This window comes from Ornithodoros turicata, chromosome 3 (assembly GCF_037126465.1).
Source record: "Ornithodoros turicata isolate Travis chromosome 3, ASM3712646v1, whole genome shotgun sequence".
NCBI lineage: Eukaryota > Metazoa > Arthropoda > Arachnida > Ixodida > Argasidae > Ornithodoros > Ornithodoros turicata.
In genome coordinates this window covers 57,585,955-57,608,421 of record NC_088203.1, presented here as the reverse complement: position 1 = coordinate 57,608,421, position 22,467 = coordinate 57,585,955, and the positions used below count along the sequence as shown (strand labels likewise).

The 22,467-nt window shown below is 45.8% G+C and overlaps 1 non-coding gene across 1 annotated transcript; it reads right to left on the bottom strand.

Moving 5' to 3' along the window:
• Positions 1 to 20,363: 20,363 nt before the first annotated feature.
• Positions 20,364 to 20,435, bottom strand: Trnas-gga (transfer RNA serine (anticodon GGA)). The gene has a single exon. It is a non-coding gene; the product is annotated as a tRNA-Ser (tRNA).
• Positions 20,436 to 22,467: the final 2,032 nt, after the last annotated feature.

Here is a 22,467-nt window from a genome sequence, read left to right as displayed (position 1 = left end):
GCACACTTTTGGGTATTTATTTATTTATTTTATTTATTTATTTTATTATATTAGGCATAAATTATTTGCACACAGTTGTGAAATTAATTTCGGCTTCTTTTTTTTTTTGCTTTATATAAGCCAAGATTATCCTCACAGCCAAGAATCTCGCACGATCCAGCGTACTCGCTGGAACATCCAATTTCCAGCTCGGCTCCAGCAGGGAACCATCCGGGTTTCGGAATGGAAGTTGGATGGTTTCAGAATGGAACTTCAGACAGCACTCCTATATTATCTCCATGACAGCACTAGACCCAGCATGGAAACAGCCTTGGCCAGCCCAGCTCCAGCGTGGGATGGCTTTTCCAGGCTGGTTCCAATATGGATCCAGGCTATCTTTCTTTTTTCTTTTTTTAATAACTAGGCATACATGAATGCTGCGTACCGATTTCACCATCTTTTCAAACCTCCTTTGCTGTATGTGTCTACTCAACTCCAAAATGTCGTGTATCAGTTTTGTGAGCGAATCACGAGGTGCGCGTGGGCGTCAAGATGGCGGAAATTCGTAGTAGACGACGCAGTTGTCGTCACCCTTCTGTAAGCTACAACCGGCCGGTGGCTGCGATGGTGGTAGTGGTGACGGCTCGTCGTTGTCGGCCTCAGACACGGCTGACGCCCTAGGGGAATGTGTGTGCTGGGCTGACTTCGGGAACTGTGTCGACATATGTTCGAAAGCGTCTGAGGGAACCCCTGGAAAAACCCCAGACACAAACACCAAGCCGGCACCGGGATTCGAACCCGGGTACCTCCCAGTCTGCAACGCAACGAAACCGCGGCGCCTCCTCACGAGCATGTGTTTTCAACCAGTAGCAGACGACATTTCAGAGGCCGCCACTCAGATGGGAATGCAAATACAGCTGTCGCGCGTGGAAAAACACGTATCGTCTGCATCGAATAGGAATCACCCTGTTTATGTACTGTTTGCGTATACCATTTAATTCTGCAAACAAATATGCGAGCACTAAAAAATGACACGTAGAATAAACTGCCTCCCTTCTTCTTTCTCCTCACAAAAAAAAAGGGGGGGGGAAGAAAGATCAGTTGGCAAACAGCAGTACAAAGTAACTGGTGTCACGATGCCGTTCATCGAATGTGAGAACCTGGGTGTACAGCGATTAATTCGCTCATAGAGGTGAGCGCATGTACCTGCAGATAGTCCGGCAGTTTTTTTATTCAACCCGCGCACAATCCCCAGCGCTTTGGAAATCGAAATCCCTTGAGCCAGTATCGTCAAAGCGAAAACAATTTATTTACATCACTATATCACCACTGAGCTTATCTACTACGACTTTGCTTACTCATGGACTGATCATACAGTACTGGACAAATCAGGGAAGAAGCAAAAACGAAACTGAAAGCCATCACGAATTTTAGATAACTTGGCTAAAAACGTAATACTGTAAACTGAATGGGAAACTTGGCTGAAACGCGTCATCATTTTCCATAAAACGTTGTTCTGAACGTGTCTGTCTAAAAAGAAGCCTCTCAAACTAGGCTTGTTAAACCGGCGGGCTCCGGACAGACCTTGCATCGCTTGTTTCTTTTTGAACAATTGTCCCAATAGAATTACGGGTACCTATATAGTGCCTAATACTTCAGTAATAACTGTGAGAATACGTATTTCGAAACGGCATATGGAAGCATATGCGAGTATTCGACCCCATTTCTTCCTATGCCTATTTAGTGCAGGGTCACTTGATTTTTCATGTTTACTGGACAACTACTAGTGAAACGTATTTATGATTGTGCAGCTGAGTTGTACGGCTGTAACCTTAACCTTGACTGTCTCTAGCCAGTACCTTATCCAAGGGTTTGGTTCGGGAGGGGATGGGCAGAGGGCGAGACCTTCTCAGAAAATTACTTATGGCTCATACTAAAATCTCTCTCCTGAAACAAGGGAAAGGGTGCAGGCTAGCTGGTATAGATCCATGAAGAAGACCGATATACACGGATACAGAAGACGACACACGTGGGTTCTCAGACACAGAAATAATTTATTGAACAAGAGAGAACTGATGTTCTGAGGCTGGAACAACATAGAATGTAGAACAACATGTAATCCAGAAGATGTGGGTTCGAGTCCTACAGCTGGCTAACCTTTTCAGTGACTTTCATCTCTCGTATTTTATTGGTTCATCTCAACTTAAAAGCTAAAAATCTAGCTTTTAATCTTTAGCTTTAGCTTTTTAGCCTTTTTATTTAGCTAAAATTTTTAGCTTTTAAGTTGAGATGAACCAATAAATTATTACTGTGTCTGAGAACCTACGTGTGTCGTCTTCTGTATCCGTGTCTCTCTGTCTTCTTCATGGCTCTCTCCTGAACCTCGATCCGTATGTCGACCGGATAACTCAATTTCTTTCAAAGCTTTCGTTCTCAGTCCCATGTAACCATCACATATCTTCAACTGTTCGTGTTCTCTCGGGAGTGCAACAGGGCTCAGTTCTTGGTTCCCTCCTATTTCTTATATATATATATATATATATATATATATATATATATAAAGAGGGGGTAAAAGCCATTAAAAAATAATAAGTAAATGATGCTAGACGTGTTTGAAATTCAAACTTACAGATTAAAATGGCTTCTATGGCTGCACGTAGAGAAACAGATACTCATTGAACGATGCGACAGCACCAGAGGACACGTGTTTCGCCGTGTTTGCGGCTCGTCGGCCCTGGGTAGCTGCGCATCGTTCGGGATTGGCAAACCAGGGGTCACTCAGCGAGCGATATACACCTGGGAGGGTGACTGAGCACTCCTCAATGCCACAGTGCAAGCCAGTGAATTATAAAGAGGGGGTAAAAGCCATTAAAAAAATAATAAGTAAATGATGCTAGACGTGTTTGAAATTCAAACTTACAGATTAAAATGGCTTCTATGGCTGCACGTAGAGAAACAGATACTCATTGAACGATGCGACAGCACCAGAGGACACGTGTTTCGCCGTGTTTGCGGCTCGTCGGCCCCGGGTAGCTGCGCATCGTTCGGGATTGGCAAACCAGGGGTCACTCAGCGAGCGATATACACCTGAGAGGGTGACTGAGCACTCCTCAATGCCACAGTGCAAGCCAGTGAATTATAAAGAGGGGGTAAAAGCCATTAAAAAAATAATAAGTAAATGATGCTAGACGTGTTTGAAATTCAAACTTACAGATTAAAATGGCTTCTATGGCTGCACGTAGAGAAACAGATACTCATTGAACGATGCGACAGCACCAGAGGACACGTGTTTCGCCGTGTTTCGTCCTCTGGTGCTGTCGCATCGTTCAATGAGTATCTGTTTCTCTACGTGCAGCCATAGAAGCCATTTTAATCTGTAAGTTTGAATTTCAAACACGTCTAGCATCATTTACTTATTATTTTTTTAATGGCTTTTACCCCCTCTTTATAATTCACTGGCTTGCACTGTGGCATTGAGGAGTGCTCAGTCACCCTCCCAGGTGTATATCGCTCGCTGAGTGACCCCTGGTTTGCCAATCCCGAACGATGCGCAGCTACCCAGGGCCGACGAGCCGCAAACATGGCGAAACACGTGTCCTCTGGTGCTGTCGCATCGTTCAATGGGTATCTGTTTCTCTACGTGCAGCCATAGAAGCCATTTTAATCTGTAAGTTTGAATTTCAAACACGTCTAGCATCATTTACTTATTATTTTTTTAATGGCTTTTACCCCCTCTTTATAATTCACTGGCTTGCACTGTGGCATTGAGGAGTGCTCAGTCACCCTCCCAGGTGTATATCGCTCGCTGAGTGACCCCTGGTTTGCCAATCCCGAACGATGCGCAGCTACCCAGGGCCGACGAGCCGCAAACACGGCGAAACACGTGTCCTCTGGTGCTGTCGCATCGTTCAATGAGTATCTGTTTCTCTACGTGCAGCCATAGAAGCCATTTTAATCTGTAAGTTTGAATTTCAAACACGTCTAGCATCATTTACTTATTATTTTTTTAATGGCTTTTACCCCCTCTTTATAATTCACTGGCTTGCACTGTGGCATTGAGGAGTGCTCAGTCACCCTCCCAGGTGTATATCGCTCGCTGAGTGACCCCTGGTTTGCCAATCCCGAACGATGCGCAGCTACCCAGGGCCGACGAGCCGCAAACACGGCGAAACACGTGTCCTCTGGTGCTGTCGCATCGTTCAATGAGTATATATATATATATATATATATGTTTACAATTCAAGCGTGCCACAATCCCAGCTGTGGACGGCCGTTTCGAGCTTTTGGCTCTCATCGGCACAGCGTAGGGACGTGACACGCTCTTGGGTCGGCACAGACACTGTGTCTTTGCAAGACATCAATGTTCCAGGGTGTTAGCAACACCTCTGGAGGCCGCAGTGCAAAGCCAGAAAGTACAGATACAAATATAAAAATGAGCGAATGCTCCATGGCTGCACGTGAGGCATATGTTTACAATTCAAGCGTGCCACAATCCCAGCTGTGGACGGCCGTTTCGAGCTTTTTGGCTCTCATCGGCACAGCGTAGGGACGTGACACGCTCTTGGGTCGGCACAGACACTGTGTCTTTGCAAGACATCAATGTTCCAGGGTGTTAGCAACACCTCTGGAGGCCGCAGTGCAAAGCCAGAAAGTACAGATACAAATATAAAAATGAGCGAATGCTCCATGGCTGCACGTGAGGCATATGTTTACAATTCAAGCGTGCCACAATCCCAGCTGTGGACGGCCGTTTCGAGCTTTTTGGCTCTCATCGGCACAGCGTAGGGACGTGACACGCTCTTGGGTCGGCACAGACACTGTGTCTTTGCAAGACATCAATGTTCCAGGGTGTTAGCAACACCTCTGGAGGCCGCAGTGCAAAGCCAGAAAGTACAGATACAAATATAAAAACGAGCGAATGCTCCATGGCTGCACGTGAGGCATATGTTTACAATTCAAGCGTGCCACAATCCCAGCTGTGGACGGCCGTTTCGAGCTTTTTGGCTCTCATCGGCACAGCGTAGGGACGTGACACGCTCTTGGGTCGGCACAGACACTGTGTCTTTGCAAGACATCAATGTTCCAGGGTGTTAGCAACACCTCTGGAGGCCGCAGTGCAAAGCCAGAAAGTACAGATACAAGTATAAAAATGAGCGAATGCTCCATGGCTGCACGTGAGGCATATGTTTACAATTCAAGCGTGCCACAATCCCAGCTGTGGACGGCCGTTTCGAGCTTTTTGGCTCTCATCGGCACAGCGTAGGGACGTGACACGCTCTTGGGTCGGCACAGACACTGTGTCTTTGCAAGACATCAATGTTCCAGGGTGTTAGCAACACCTCTGGAGGCCGCAGTGCAAAGCCAGAAAGTACAGATACAAATATAAAAATGAGCGAATGCTCCATGGCTGCACGTGAGGCATATGTTTACAATTCAAGCGTGCCACAATCCCAGCTGTGGACGGCCGTTTCGAGCTTTTTGGCTCTCATCGGCACAGCACGACCTTCCTTAGGGCATATCATCCACTGTCAGACTATTCGCTGATGATTGCGTTGTCTACAGGGAAAATTACTATGCTGCTGATCGAGTACAGGCTAGTTCCATCTCAAATCGAACAATCCGGTACACTTGATGTCTCGAATGAACGGGAAAAAAATATATGTTGAAGCCATCGGTGAGTTAGGAGAACTAAACGCTTTCCGAATTCTCTGCGGTACGCGGTTCGGGAAATAGGAGAGGAGGAAAAAACTGCCTCTCATAAGGCGACGTCGTCGCGAGCGTGTTTGAGCGTTCGCTACAAGGCCATTTCTTCTCGCATTATAGTAATTTCTTGATCTGGCTTTAGACCACTTAGGGCACAATAGGATCCTTCGTTGGCAGTGCTGTACCGGTTTTTGTCTGTCTGCAAAAAAATATCAAAGTTGACCCAAAGTGCCGAAAAACACAAAATTCACTGCAGCTTTGCGGACGATGTACAAAACGGATAAGACTGAGCTTTATGCCGTTTAATTTGTCATTCATAGGGCTATCGAATGATGTATAATTTGTTGCTCTACTCTGTAAGGAACGTAAGCGATACCTCTTTTAGTAGCACCATACCACCGAAAAATGACGAATTTCAGAAGCCATTATCTAAAAAACCCCACCAAAAACTTGCCTCGAAAATTTTATATGTTGTAGGTAGTTCCTTAGACTATGCACAGAAGCAAAATCAAAATTCGGACTTGATCGGTAGGCGCACTGTGAATTTTTTGCCAGCCCTATTCGCGGAGCGCATTCAAGCGGAGGCACCGTGTCCCGCGTGTTGCGAAATCGAATTTTCCAAAGGGACTTTCAACTTCCGTCTTCATATAAAAAGTAATTGCTGTCATTTGAAACCGTTCTGAGCGCTTGCATTCATCGCTGAATGTAGATTGTGGAGCAACCACATTTGCTCACATTTTTTGCGGAATGACACACGTGCATTGCAAGTGCTGGGAGCCCGTGAAGAACAGAATGCTTTAGAATACTTTCGCGGCTTTATAAGAGGTATATTTGTCCACGGTGATCATATCGAAGCATATTTACAGTACACATAATAACAAGAACTTGACAGCGAAGAAGACAAGGTGACGAAGGTAAGAAGGGGTAACGTAAGTTATGCAGAGCATTCCGGGTGGATGAGAGTGCTCGTGTCATGAACTGCTTTAGGCCGTTGTGGAAGCCACTTTCCTTAATGTTACTTTTGATGGCAGGTTCTTGTCAGATTTTCTTTCAAATGTGGGCAACATTGCTGCGTGTTGTGATTCAGCCACCTTTGCAGTGAAGTACTTGAAGCAGCTTCTGCATAGTTGGCCCATTTCTGTTACGCTTTCGGCTTGATCTGCTGGAACCACAGTCTTTATGACAGCTGCGCCGATCTCCTAAGCAAAGCGAAAATCCTTTGTCTATAGCACTTTTTTCTTGTGTATGGGGCGGTAGTCAGCGAAGTCCACACGATCAGCACTGTACAACGAAGAGGCCATTGAGGTAGGTGTGAAAGCAGGACGACACACTACAGTAATGCAGATGTCGTCGCACACTCTGTATAAGGGCACTCCATGCACTTCTGTAGTCGAGAAGTGAGTGAAGCGTCTTCTGTGTGTAGGCGAAACTTTGCGCAAGGTGGCTTCAAGGAGTAATGCGAACAGGACCTTCCCATGGTCGCAGCATGTCGAACCGAATAACATATTGGACAGCGGTGCCAGTCGGGCTGTTTCGGTAAGGTTCACAAAAAGCACCATGAATTAGCCTTGAGTGTGTGCGTATGGCACTACACAACAACATTTTCCTAAGTGCAATTTCCCCCGTCCGAGGTCATGGGGCCGTAGGAAAGGAAATGTTTCAAAGAATACTGGAAGTCACTGCGTCCCTGCTGCCATAATGCGTACAGTAAACATGCTTGTTTAGAATAACCCTGAACAGATACGCCTCTTATAAAGATGTAAAATCATTCTGTTCTTCCCGGGCTCACAGCACTTGCAATGCATGTGTGACATGCCGCAAAAAAATGCGAGCACATCTGGTTGGTCCGGAATCAGCGATTACACCATTGTTATGAACGCAAACGCTCAGAACCTTGAAAAGGAAACCTTGAAACCTCAGAATGGTTTCAAATGACAGCAATTACTTTTTATATGAAGACGGAAGTTGAAAGTCCCTTTGGAAAATTCGATTTCGCAACACGCGGGACACGGTGCCTCCGCTTGAATGCGCTCCGCGTATAGGGCTGGCAAAAAATTCACAGTGCGCCTACCGATCAAGTCCGAATTTTGATTTTGCTTCTGTGCATAGTCTAAGGAACTACCTACAACATATAAAATTTTCGAGGCAAGTTTTTGGTGGGGTTTTTTAGATAATGGCTTCTGAAATTCGTCATTTTTCGGTGGTATGGTGCTACTAAAAGAGGTATCGCTTACGTTCCTTACAGAGTAGAGCAACAAATTATACATCATTCGATAGCCCTATGAATGACAAATTAAACGGCATAAAGCTCAGTCTTATCCGTTTTGTACATCGTCCGCAAAGCTGCAGTGAATTTTGTGTTTTTCGGCACTTTGGGTCAACTTTGATATTTTTTTGCAGGCAGACAAAAACCGGTACAGCACTGCCAACGAAGGATCCTATTGTGCCCTAAGTGGTCTAAAGCCAGATCAAGAAATTACTATAATGCGAGAAGAAATGGCCTTGTAGCGAACGCTCAAACACGCTCGCGACGACGTCGCCTTATGAGAGGCAGTTTTTTCCTCCTCTCCTATTTCCCGAACCGCGCACCGCAGAGAATTCGGAAAGCGTTTAGTTCTCCTAACTCACCGATGGCTTCAACATATATTTTTTTCCCGTTCATTCGAGACATCAAGTGTACCGGATTGTTCGATTTGAGATGGAACTAGCCTACAGCGACAACAACAACTTTATTTTGAGGGGATGGGAGCATCATTGCCAGGGGCACTGCTCTGCCCCATTGCTCGTGGTGCAGTAGAAGAGAGAAAACAACGCGAATCCAGAATCGCAAGGGGAGGTGGTGAAAAATGGAGGGTGAATGGTTGCAGCAGCTTTACATATCAACTGCCGACACAACCTAGGTGGAAATTTTTTTGCAAGTGGAACCACGTGCAAGTGCTGTAAATATATTATATATATCAAAAGATTCCCAGATTCCCATTTTGGAGAACCATGCAGAAAGCCTGAGCCTCTCAAGAAGGAACGTACGGGCTCGAGGGCTGACAAATTTGGTTGTCAGCACTTGGGCCGTCGCATGTTCGTCCTTCCTGAGTGTGCTGCAAAGCTCAGAGTTATTCCTTCAGGACCTTCCACCAGCTGGCCTGCGCGCATCTGGCATTGCCGACATGCACCTGAAGCTGAAAATACGTAGAGGCTCAGGAAAATTCAGCAAACCAGTAACAATATTAGGAAGGGAGCCACCGATGTGTCAAGCAGAGACTTCCTGACCAACCCATCACGTTCAGCACCGAACACCTTTTTGCGCTTTTAGTTGGGCTCGATGAAAAGTTTTGTTAAGGGTGCTCGGCGTCATGAATAAATTCAGGGACAGACGCTACAAAGCATCAAACGCCTGAGAACGTTCAAGGACCTATGAATGGTGGCTATTTTCAGGAAAACCAGGCAGCGAGATCAGTTTCGCGACGGTGAACTAGTGCTCTCCGCTGCGTTGCATCAAACGGACTCATAACTACCGCCCTCTCAACCGGGCCCAAAAAGATTGCTCAAACGAACCGGTCTTTCCTCTGAGTGTAGAGCATATGGTTATGGAGACATCAGCTGTTTCTTGTGTTATTTGTTATTTGAAGCGAATGCGTGGGGATATGTGATTTACAGTAAATGTAAACTGTCAGAAGCAAAATTGCCGGTGGTGCATTTATAGCTGAACCTGATAGCCAAGATCGCAGTGAATATACACAATTTCATCATGGGTAATTAATGCTTGGATGTGTCTCTGTGTGTGTATATACGTGTGGTAGCTTTGCAACACCTGTATGTGGAGAGAGTTTGATATGGCAACAAAAACCTATAGATAAAAAGTAAACTGCATACAGTTAACACCGTGAGGGACAACGTAAGACAGCCAATGACCCAATGCTGATGACATCTGCGGGGGTGGTGGTTTGGGGACCGTATCAAAAACCTGTTTCTTTTTTTCTTTTTCCCGGAACGAGTAACAGAGTCGGTGGCATTTTCGGTCTGATCGGTCCGTCGGTTCGGTTCCGTCTGATGGCTCATACTAAAATCTCTCTCCTGAACCTCGACCCGTATGTCAACCATTGGATAACTCAATTTCTTTTCAAGCTTTCGTTCTCAGTCTCATGTAACCATCACATGTCTTCAACTGTTCCTGTCCTTTTGGGAGTGTCACAGGGCTCAGTTCTTTGTTCCCTCCTATTTCTTATATATGTTAACGACCTTCGTTCAGGCATATCATCCACTGTCAGACGACTCGCTGATGATGGCGTTGTCTACAGTTAAATCAATTCTCCTGCTGGCCAACTATCCTTACAAAGCAACCTTGCCCCAATTCATTGTTGGTGTGATGAGTGGCAAATGCCCCTGAATACATCTAAGTGCTGCATCATGTCATTTTCTCGCCGACGTTCCTCCTGTCTTCCACCTTTCTGCTACGCAATTAACAATAGAGCATTCAACTGAGCAGATTCCTACAAATATCTTGGCGTTCATCTATCTTCTAACTCAACTTGAAACGAACATATTAATCACATCATGTCCAATGCTTCGCGCTCCTTGGGCTTTGTCAGACGCACTCTAGGATTAGCCCCTGCTCATCTCAAACTTCTAACTTTCACCACCCTGGTACGAAGCAAGTCGAGTACGCATCCGCAATATTGGACCCTCCTTAAAACTATCTCTGTGGAGCCATTGAAAACTGCGTGGCCCGCGTCATTGTCAGTGACTACTTTTCCACTACCTCCGTTTCCACGTTAAAAATAATTCTCAACCTTGAGCCACTCGAAGATTGTTGTGGCTTTGTCAGATTAACCCTCTTCCATAGATTTTTTTTTTCACCTCGCCTTCTCAACAATCACCCATCACTCGCCCGAGTGTCATTTTCCCTCGCTTCAATCACACTAACAGCGTCACTCGGTTGCACTGTATTATTAACGCATTCCCTGAACCATTATTTTGCACCCCTACCATTGAGTGGAACAACCTCCGATCATCAATCACAACTATTGACGACCATGCTGTTTTCCGTAGCTCCCTTTCTTCACCCGCAACTCCAGAGTTAGTTTTTTTTGTTTTTTTGTTTCGTCTTGCTTACCCGTTGGTGTTTGCTTTGATTTCTTATTACTCCGTGTCTTTACCTTGTCAGTGTACCATGCCATGCTGTTCCAATGTACTAATGTTCCCACCCCCATGTAATGTTCCCAGACCCATGTTTTTTGTTTTAATAAATAAATAAATAGTTAGTGAAGATAGCAGCGGCATTTTTCACAGGCTCTACGTTTTACGGTGTTTTTAGATGGCTCTTAATAAACTGGAGCTTCCTCAACGCCGCGGTATGGTTAGGACTCTTTGGTGTTTCTTTTTTCTTGAACACTGGCTGTGGGATTCAGTTCTTGTTAACAAATTCAGTGCCATGAAGGAGAAGAGTTGTGCAGAGTGTAAGAAAATATCATATTCTGGATGAAACTGCCCATTCATCATCTGAAAATAATGTTGTTCCTTTTTGATGTGCGCTTGCGTTACAGTGATCTACTCTAGTGTAAGCGAATATGAACATCCACTGGTAGCTTTGCCATATATATATATAAAATATCCAGGAGATTACGTTCCCTACATTAGGGCACACACTCAACATCTTTTAGAGAAATCTGGAGCTACTAGATTGCATGAATATCAAATCTGCCCATGGCATAACACAACATGAAAAAATTAGTAAGAGTTGCAGGTTAATGTGAAAAACTTTCCTCCCAGTGTACTTAACTGAATGAACATGATCCCCAACAACAAGATAACTATGGTCTTGAAACACAGCCGTACACACATTAAACACCCTCTTTTATGATCACCTGCACCTACTATATTGAAACATGCCATCTAAAACATGGTTACATCAATTTTAAGAAATTGCTTTCATTCCGTGATGTTGTGAATACCTGAAGCCCTTATGTCTTCAATTTAATGCATGTTCCTTTGCCTTTAGCAGTGTCAAACTCGCCATCTGCAGCCAGTGAAGCTATTCTGGTGTACGTGGGACTACATCAAGGCTGCTGTTAGAGACTTTTTCCCTTTTAATCAAGGTATGCTTTTTAGCAGGAAGATATTTCCATAACTGTCAAATAACAAAGAAAACAAAATAAAGTTTGGAATTAGTTCCGTTCAGTAGTCATAAGTCTTCTTTGCAACAGAACACACAAATATATGAGCATATAGAGACTTCAAAGGCATACGTAAAATGGGAAGTATGTCTTGTTTGAATAGTATGTAGTATTTTTTGAATAGTTCGGTTGCTGCTGCATGCAAATCTGCATCTCTCAGTCAGCTGGACTCATGCAGTTTCACTTTGTCAGAACTGCTTGGTCCATGGCCAAATCAAGCCCACAACGCTCTGTGCTAAAAGCACTTCTAAACTCCTTGGACACCGTAGTACGTCAGCCCTTACTCTGAGGGGATTCATTGTTGAATTTCACCACACTGCAACAAAGGAGTAGGACATCCCCCCTGGCATTGAAACTCTCCAATCATTAAAAATGCTAAAAATCCCATTGCAGGGAAACACTTAAAGGACAGCATAAGACGCAGACACTTTATTTTCCAACTTTAGTCACTCTATCTCCAACTCTCAAGTCATCATTAAAATAAAGTTGTTGCTCATGGGGATGTTTGGTTTGCGTCGGGGGTGCTGTGAAGGCACACCCTAACATTTCACTCTTGCTGTCAACTGGTCACATAAAATAATGCTACCTGATCAATACTTCACCATGAAGAAAGCAATGCCATAGTTTCCACTAGTCCTTGAAACCCTTGACTACACTGAAATAACTTTTTGAAGGCTTTGAAAACTGTAATTTTCCCACAGTCCTTGAAAACCTTTGAATTTGCACCTTTTTCTTATTCCCACGGATCTGCAGTGCAAACTCTACATCTCCGATATGTGAACAATGGCTCGAAAACACAAGAATTAGCGCCCATTGTAATAACAACAACTTCATTGCGAGATGATGAATGGGGAGTTTCATCACCGAGGGCGATACTCTGCCTCATTGCTGGTGGTGATGCAGGGAATGAAATAGTGAGCCCCTTCACAATAATGATACCTTTCTGGATACTATGGGACCATAGTATCCAGAAAGGTGAAGAGAGCTTTGAGGGCGGAGCGTTACTAGGCTGGATGTGGCCGGGGACCAAACAATTTGTAGAGAGAGAGACGGGGGCAAGTGTCCTGCTAGTGCCTAGACCTGGAGAGTGTGGTTCAGGAAGCTTGGTAGTGTGGGCAACGGAGAAGAATGTGCTCGAGATCTTCAACAGCGCCGCAGTGACAGCATTGGGGAGAGTCAATTTGTCTCACGCGGTAACACCACTGCGCTGTAAAAGCAACATCGAGGCACATTCGATGAACTAATGCGGCATCGTGACGAGAGGTATGTTGAGGTATGCAGAAAGCGAGCGCTGGATCAACGCTGGTCAGCATGGCTGGGGGAAGAATGTCAGCGGTCCATCGGCGGGAAGCCAATGAGGTCATGAGGCATCAAAGTACAGAACGACAATCTACTCTCAGCAGCGCAATACGCGTCCGTCTCCAAGACGAGAGAGCTGCTTCTGCCACACTGTCGGTCAGTTCATTCCCTTCGACACCGCAGTGGGCTGGAACCCATTGCAAAACCAGCCTTTGACCTGCTTCATAGCCAAGGTTGTAAGCCATTAAGACATCCATCACCAACGGTGTGGGTGAGCCTCGGATGCCCGAATTTTCAATAGCTTGCAGCGCAGATGTAGAGTCAGTGAACACGACCCATTCCCGTGGGGTAAAATCAACGATGTGCAGCAGAAAAAAAAGTACGGCATAGAGTTCCGCAGCTGTGGATGAGCTCATTCTAATGAGAATGAGTATTGGAAACAAGAAGTATCACGAATAAATGGCACCCTTCATTGTATTAATTAGCTTCCTTTCTTTATTTCCTATGATCTTTAAAGGTACTGTAAAGCAGTAGACAAGCAGAATATGCTGGCGACGTGGCTTGAGACTTTGTTGCTTGTAAATCCCATATGCGGAACCATACGACCGACAACGCTCTCTAAATATTTTTAATTTATCATGAAAAATCCGGCGTAGTACATCGGCGCGACGCCTGGTGTCGAACAACCCCCTGTGCAGCGGGCAACACTGTCGAATATGTATTATGCATGCAGCACTATTTTGTCGCGTTTTGTTCTTTTGGTGGCTATATTATTTCGTATGATATTTCCATAGGAGTGCAGAGACCCCTGTTTAGTGTGTTTTTTTGCGAAATAAAATCAAAAAGAAACACGGCGCTGTTCGGCTGTCGGGCCCAGTGTTATACGCATGCAACGTGGTTGCCGCCGTACGCGACTGAGAGTATGGATCCCTTCCGAATACTAATACAGTGTTGCCCATAATCTTTAATTGTAATTTTCTAATTAACTGCACCACCGATTGGAATGAAATTTGCGCCGTTTTTGTACGGATGGATTGGACTATCGAATAGCCACGCTAAATAAAATTCGGCTTCTGCTGCTTTACAGTACCTTTATCATTAAGAGATCCTCAATCATCGATGAAAGATGAAAGTCACTGAAAAGGTTAGCCAGCTGCAGGACTCCAACCCAGACCTTCTGGATTACCGGTCCAGGACTCTACCAATTGAGCCAAGCTAACACGCCTTCTCAGCGACTTCCAGGGTGCGTCACCTGAAGGGACAAACCAGCCACTCTCTCTCACTCATCCTCCTTTCACTCTTACATTTTTGCTCACATATACACACATTCATATGACGGGGTCGACACAAGGGGCAACTGTTGAACATGAGACAACTGATGTTCTGAGGCTGGAACAACATAGAAGTATGTATGTTTTTGTCCCTTCTATGTTGTTCCAGCATCAGAACATCAGTTGTCTCATCCTCAATCATGTTTGTGATCACTATTTATGCTAGGGACCCCTCGCAAGGGGTATTAGATAATGAAGATGACTGAAAAAGGTGCGGTACCAGCTACTTCATTGAATGCAGCACTCCTCATGCACCTATTCTGTCGTGTGATGACTCTAGCTTGAATGAATGAAGCTGCTAGAATGAACACCCGGCACTGCTTTGACAGCGACAAAGCAATACCCCAATACATATATTTTAACTCAAGAGCAGCAAAATAAAATACACGCAGTACTAATCAACACAAGCAGTCAACCGCAGCACGTCAAAATATGAGAGCCGTCGAAAAGGCTAGGCAACACAGGTTTCGTCTTGTCTGGTTAATCCAGTTTATTCCCCGTCCACCAAGCACAGCAGAACAGATCACTCACACAAGTCCATCAATCGACTTTTTCATCAAAGAACAATAAATCGCAGAAGCACACGGGCGAGCTTGTACCTGGTACTTCCGGCAGATATTCTCGTCCCCAGGAGAACTCACTCAGGGAGGGAACTATCAGGAACTACATTAGACGCGGATGCAGAGAGCCTCGGCTGCTCTTCTTGTCGACCAATCACAGAGGGTTTATTTCGAGGGTTTTATTTCGCTGGATTGATAGTACAAAGTTGATGTTTACGACTTTATTTTTCCATCGTGGATATGTACACGATTGATTTTGACGTGTTTATTTCGAGGGTTTTATTGTTATAGGATTGATTTTTCAGGGTTTAATTTTTACATGGTGTATTTCAGCGGACTCCCACCCAACTAACGCTCCCTAATAGAGAGGTTTCATTCCTCGTATGTTATCACCTTCCGTACCGGTACACTTACCAGTATAAAGGGGGTAACGTTGAGCGAAAGCAGGCAGTCTGCCTGCCTGAGTCGGCGGCACGTTGCTTTGGGGAGAGGGAAGGAGATGGGCAGATGGCCACAAGCAAAACATCCTTAGTTACATGCCCTGTACTTAGTTACGACGGGGTAAACTTTGTAAAAAATTACAAACGATGAGGCGGCGTTCCTGCTGAAAAGTGAAAACTATACGCAAGTACGACGTATAAAAAACTCGTGCTTCACTTTTGTTTCATTTAACGATGTCATTTGCGTGTCGGACTTCGTCGCTCCCAGTAGTGCCGATGTGTCGTCCAGTGTTGCGGACTTGAATCCACGGATTTGATTTAAATCCGGATTTAAATCAACCGGAGGGCTGGCGGATTTGATTTGCGATTTGATTTGCGCAAAAAAATGTGGGCAGGATTTGGATTTGGATTCAATCGCATTTTCCACGAATGATTTGGATTTGGATTGAACCGCCCCTTTTTCAGCGGATTTGCGCGTGGATTTCGCCAAGCTCCCTCACAAGATGCATGGATTTGAAATTGAGCAAAGCGCCGTTTCGCATTCTACGCGAATTGATGTGACCTTGTCTGGAATCTGCACACGCACTAGCGGCGTCCTCTCTCCAGAGCGACAGGAGTAGCCGTTTTGTTCCAATCACTTCCACTCATCGCACCGAGGGAACACCAGGTGCAGTTCTTTGAACGCAATTAACGTTAGTCTGTCGATTGGACGGCACCTTTCCCGTGAACCTCTAGCTGAGTCTTCGAGCACGACCCGTTTCAAGCTTGCCAAATCATGTCGCGAAATTCTTGGTCTTCGCCATCATATTGAACGCATATAGGTACACGCATTCACGTCAAAACAAAGTAAAAACGAACAATAAATATATCACATCCTATCATTTCGTGATTTCGGGAAGGCAAGCCTTTCCCACTCCCACGGACAATCATGGCAAGATGTGCCACTCTTTCTCGCATACCTTTTTTTTTTCCTTGATCACAACAGTGTGTACTGCGCGAGGAAAATTTTTACAAAGCCCCGAAACGTCAGCATTAAAATAGACCAATGGGCTACATGTTTAGTATAAGTATTTGTAACATGTCCCACGATTTATTAACGATCCATTTAATTGTGACCCTCAGAGTGTAGTAACCAACGACCTGTGGTCTTTTGAGTACTGATGGTAGAAATCGACGCAGGCGTGTGTTTTTGGGCGTAGCTGAGCCTATGCCCGCGATAGGAATTCCTTCACTCAGGCGTGTTCGCCCGGTGCTAAATGACGAGGAGGCTCCTAACCCAAAATCCGCTTTTGGGAAGGTGTGCCATACCTACCAACTCCACACTGTTCATGCCCCGTGAAGCCTGAGTCAACGCCAACATGATACGTGATGATGGAGATGGGGGTTGTGCACCGCCTCTCCCAGAGTGAGCCAGTCATCTACGATTCAATACACTTTTATCAGTATCACTTTTTCTATTTTGGTGTAACACAAAAATTTAAGGGCACATAAGGAATTACGTGTTGGCAATGCAAGAGAAAATGCGGCTGATTTTCGATAAAGTTTTACTATTTTCTTTCTGGATGCCTTCAACTACACTCCCATCATTCATTCATTGCATGTATTTTCGTTGGGCTTCCCTTTGCGCCCCTCTTCCACTGGCATTGCGCAATTCCGCGCGGCGGAGTGACCAGCTGTCGGCTACGCGCCGGCGAGGAGAGCCGTCTGAGCCAACGGGGAATTAAATGACGGAGGACGAGTTTTTTTTCGTGAGGAGGAATCTAATGCTATCACACTGCAGGCAGACGCAGCTCTGGGCTCGGGCAATGCTCGGGACTGCCTAGCTCTGTGGGAAGTACTCATGCCCTCCAAAACGCGGCCGGTGTTAGCTTCCAGCTAATCGTACGGCGGCTGGTCGCGCGTGAAATACAACATCCACATTCAACGATCCCAACGATCCGAAATGGCTACGCGTCTTCAACCTTTAAGAGGGAGCACGTTCGGCATGCCCGTTGCCCGCATGGGCCGTGCGAACGCTAGAGGTGACACAGTGAGGTCGCCTTCTGTCCACTCTTGGGTAGTTCCATTTTAAATCGACAAGGGTGGGAAATTGACAATTTTTAATTTCTATGAAAAAAATATATGTTAGATGGCATCTCGATTGATGACAAATGCAACAATTTCGGGCGCCATCCGATGAACCGTTCCCGAGATGGAGAGGCGGAGGGTTGCGGCGGCGAATGTTAGTTCGATTTTTTTCCCCAAATTTGACCACACAGCAACGCGCTTCTTGTTTTACCACATCCTTCAAATTTGGCTGATAAAGCTATGGGTTCAAGACAGCACGCGGAAAAAGTCCTGTGACTCCTACTTTAAAGGGGCGCTACGAAAAAATTCCCGAACACAGCACTTCCTGCAAAAAATGTACAAATTCGAACTTTTATTGTTCATGAGCGGGTACACGCATTCCCTTGAAGGTAGCTTCATTAGAACCGCTAACTCATTCTCTATCGAATGGTATAGATATCATTTATATAGCTCCTGTGGTAGAGCGAGCAGTCGACTGTAAGTAGAATCAACTCGCCAATATGCTCCCCCCAATCGCCCCCCCCCAAAAACCTCAGTTTATACATTGAATTTCCCTCTCCCCCTCCCCCACTACGCGCTCCGACAAAGAAACCGCCCCCCCCTCCCCCAAACTGAACGTCTGGATCCGCCCCTGACACAGGCTGATAAGTGGTGACTGATAGTCTGGTACACGCCGAGCAGGCGTAACCGAAAATGTCTTTCTAAACTCAAAAATTTATGTCCTAAAATATGAGTAAAATTTCGGCCAGCGGATTGATAGGTTGGCGATTTATATCCTCGTCAATCAGACGAAATTTATTGCTCTTTGTGCCACGTCACGCTGTTATTTAAGCGTTGTTTAGTGAATACGTGTAGTATTAGTAATTTGTAGACACGGTTATAGGTCTACTAATGCTACTGCACGAATTTTGGCTCCCGGATTTGTCAAAAGATTCGATAAATCCGGATTTAAAAGCGGATTTGATTTAGGTCCGGAAAACGAATCCGTATTTAAAAGGATTTGATTTAACGTGTCAAAATTAAATCCGTACTTGATTTGGATTTGATTTACTACCTTCAGAAAAAATGCGGATTTGATTTAAATCCGATTTGAGCGGCCAAATCTGCATGTCGCCCTCGTCTGTGTCACTCAAGGCGTTAGACTCGAGCCTTTCTGGGGATTCGATAGGCTAGCCCTCGTGGGGGTCGTCATTAGATGTCTCGTTGCTGTTGAGCGTGTGTCATCTGTGTCCTTCGTCAGTGTTTGTCCTAAATATTTGTTCAATATGGTCCACGACGATAGGCACGTTCTGATCGATTTATCTGTGAGATGCTGTCTTCTTCACGAACACACGGAGTGAGTTCGATCTCTTTCTGTTTTATCAATGTGAACATGCAACAAACAATAAAATCACATCGTTGCTCACTGTCTGTTGCGTCCGCTCAGCCAGGCATCCCATTCCAGAATCCTTTATTGATGACCATCCTCATGGTGCTTCTTACACTTGCGCGCGCTATCGGCTCTGCGCGGCACCACATTTCCCCCTCGCGACAAAAACAACGTTTACACACACAATAAACCCATTGTAGCATATCGTCAGCATCGACAATGAGGAAGATAGCGCAGAGCGCGCGACCTATAGCAACCTAAGCGATCGTGTCCAATAAACCAGTTGTTGTTGTCACTCGGGCCGTTCACTTCATCCCTCTCGGGCTCCTACATATTTGGTGACCCGGAACACCCGCCGATGTTCGGCACGAGCCCGCCTTCTGATCAGCCTTCCGCTACCCTTCCACCTCCTGGTATGGCCAGCTCTTCCTCTGTACCACCCGTGGCACATGTCGCCGTGCGGCTTCCCCCTTTCTGGACCTTCAACCCGAAGATCTGGTTTTTGCAAGCCGAAGCACAATTTCAGCACAAACATTGAGGTCGCTTCCTCGTTCTTGAGCTACGTCTAAGCTGCACTTCCTGAGGAGGAACGTCCGTCTTCGTTTGCCGACTCGTTCCGCTCGTGATGGCAGAGTTTTGAGCACGTTCGTCGTCAGCTTGCCTGGACTGGGCTGTGGCGGCCCCGGATCCACATCCGTTGTCATCCGGCCAACTGGGGTCTGGAGAAGACTGATGAGGGGTTTCATCCGTAGGTACGTTCCAGTACATAGCCACTGGTGTTCCATCCGATCCGGAAGTGGGCCTTCGCAGTAGTTTTGGCAACGCTTCTTTCGGAACCTTAGAAAGCTTGCTGCTGTTCCTAATTATGTTATCGTCTAGAAGGAACGAATTGTTGCTCCGTTTTTCGATTATCTTCCTCGGTTCGGAGTACTGGAGTTGACATTTATAGATGTGTCCAGGAAGCTTGACACGCACAAAGTACCGGCAGTTCTGTGGGGTCTTTTCAAAAGGACCAACAACGTCCATGCTGACGTTTTCCCAAGGTCCCTTTGGAAGTTTCACAGGAGTGAGTGGAGCAGGTGCTGTCTTCGCGGACTTGTCCGCTGTTTGGCAGCCCTGTTTGGCAGCCTGTGTTGCAGCCCCGGATAGCAGTTTCAACGTTGCTGTCCATTGTAGGCCACCAGCACAGTTGACGGAAGCGCTGCTTTGTACGCACTTTGCCCGGATGAGCCTCATGCGCCAGGCCAAATACCCTTGAGAGTAACGCAGGTGGCACAACAATCCTATCCCCGCGCAGCAGCAGTCCATCAACCTCTGACAGCTCCGTGCGAACCTTGAAGAACGGCACAGCGTTGTCTCGAAGAGCCGCCTTCGAAGGCCATTCTGTTCGTATGTAGCGCAGAACGTCCTGCATTACTGAGTGCAAATAACTCAGGGAAAAGAGGTGCTGACGCCAGGAATCGAACCTGGGTCTTCTGATTTCCGGTCAGATATGCTAACCGCTATACCACACCAGCACGCCGTTTCCCTTGAGCCCTTGAGTGCATCAAGTACGGGGGGGACGGATAACCAACCACGCTATTCCCATTCTCTCTTACATCTTTCTCATTCACTCTCTCATTCAGACACGAGGCAGGGCGATTGTAAACGACGTAAACAACGAGATTTGGCCGAGCCAGACCAACAATTAGGGACGACACAGACAAGTAAGCCTTGTAAGCCTAAGAGGCTTACTTGTCTGTGTCGTCCCTAATTGTTGGTCTGCCTCGGCCAAATCTCGTTGTTTACTGCATTACTGAGTCGGAAGTTGTCTCACGCTGGACATGCTCCTTTGAGATGCATTCTGGGACGATGCACACCACGTCGTCTTCTATGGGCTCATGTGCATGATGCAATTAATATCAACAAAAGTAAGGTCATGACCTTCTCTCGCACAGTGTCTTCAGGGCATGCGTTTACATATCTTCTGGGTCGTTATGAAATAGAACGTGTTTCCTCTTACAAATACCTTGGCCGTCATCTGTCTTGTAATTTGTCATGGTCAGAACACTTATCTCATATTATTTCTAGCGCCAACCGATCTCTAGGATTCATACGTCGCAATCTTCGCTTGAGCCCACTGTCAGTAAAAAAAAACTTGCTTATACCACTCTTATAATGCCTAAGGTTGAGTACGCCCCTCCAATATGGGATCTATACCAAGTCACATATGCGCATGCTCTCCAAGCAGTACAGAATTGAGCTGTCCGCTTCATGTATAACGAGTTCAGTTCCCAGAATAGTATATCCAGCATGAAAACGCAGCTTTCTGTCATTAATCTCAGCAGGCGTCGAATGTTTACAGTCTGTGCCTATTTCATGAGATTTTTCATAACATGTTACACTCTGAGCTACTGTTGAGAGCATCATTTATTTCTCCCAGGGTGGATCATTTCTACAAGGTAGGGATGACTCACTGCAACCACGATTTCTTTCTCTACCCATTTTGCCCTCGGGCGGCTAAGGCCTGGAATGCCCTTCCCCTGTCCATTGTTGATCTCCGTGACCCTCACGATTTTTAAGCTGCAGTAAGCCGATTTCTTGATGGCTAGTTGCCCGTGTGTATCTTGTATGACGAATTTCCTCAGTGTACCACAGAGAACGAGAGCGCAAGTGTTATCTTGCATCACTGTTACCAAGTTAATATTCTTATAGTCTTTGTGTGTTGACCATTGCAATTCATGTCACGTTCTGCTTACTCCTTTTCTTTTCTTTACTTGCGCACCTGTGGTGCCGTTCCCCCCTCCGTTATTTAGTACCCTTTGGGTCTTTAACGTATGACCAAATAAAAAAAAATAAAAAATAAATAAATATGAAAGTGACAGCCCCGACAACGCGTCTGCAATTTCGTTATATTTTCCTTTTTTGTAGACGACAGTGAAATTGTAACTCAGAAGCCGTGAGACCCATCGTGATATTCGTAGCGGTCGGTGTCCGGTGCCCTGAGTGCTTAACAACGTCTGAAGGGCTAGGTGATCCGTCTCCAATGTGAACGGACGACCCCAAAGGTATACATGCCAGTGTTCAACTGCCCAAATGCATGCGAGGGCCTCTCTTTCACCGGCTGAGTATTTCCGTTTCTTGGGAGTTAACGCCCGGGATGCGAAGGCTACCGTGCGGAAAATGCTGACGCAAAACAGCACCAAGCCCATAAGCTGAGGCGTCTGTAGTGACGGTAACAGGTAATGCTGGATCGAACATGCTGAGGGCTGACCATGTGGAGATGAGTCTTTTGACCTTCTCAAAACTTGCTTGAGCTCGTGGATTCCAGTGGAAAGCGTCTGCGCCTCGCAGCAGTTCACGAAGAGGTTCCACCACATCTGCATAATTCTTTATGAATTTGGCGTAGTGGCCACTCATTCCCAGAAATGACCTCAGTGTACGTAAATCGGATGGTGCTGGAGCTTCTAAAACGGCTTTAACGTTGGTCTCGAGTGGAAACACTTTTCCTTCCTTTACTGTGTGACCGATTAAAGAGAGCTTGTTGACGCCAAAAACGCACTTGTGATT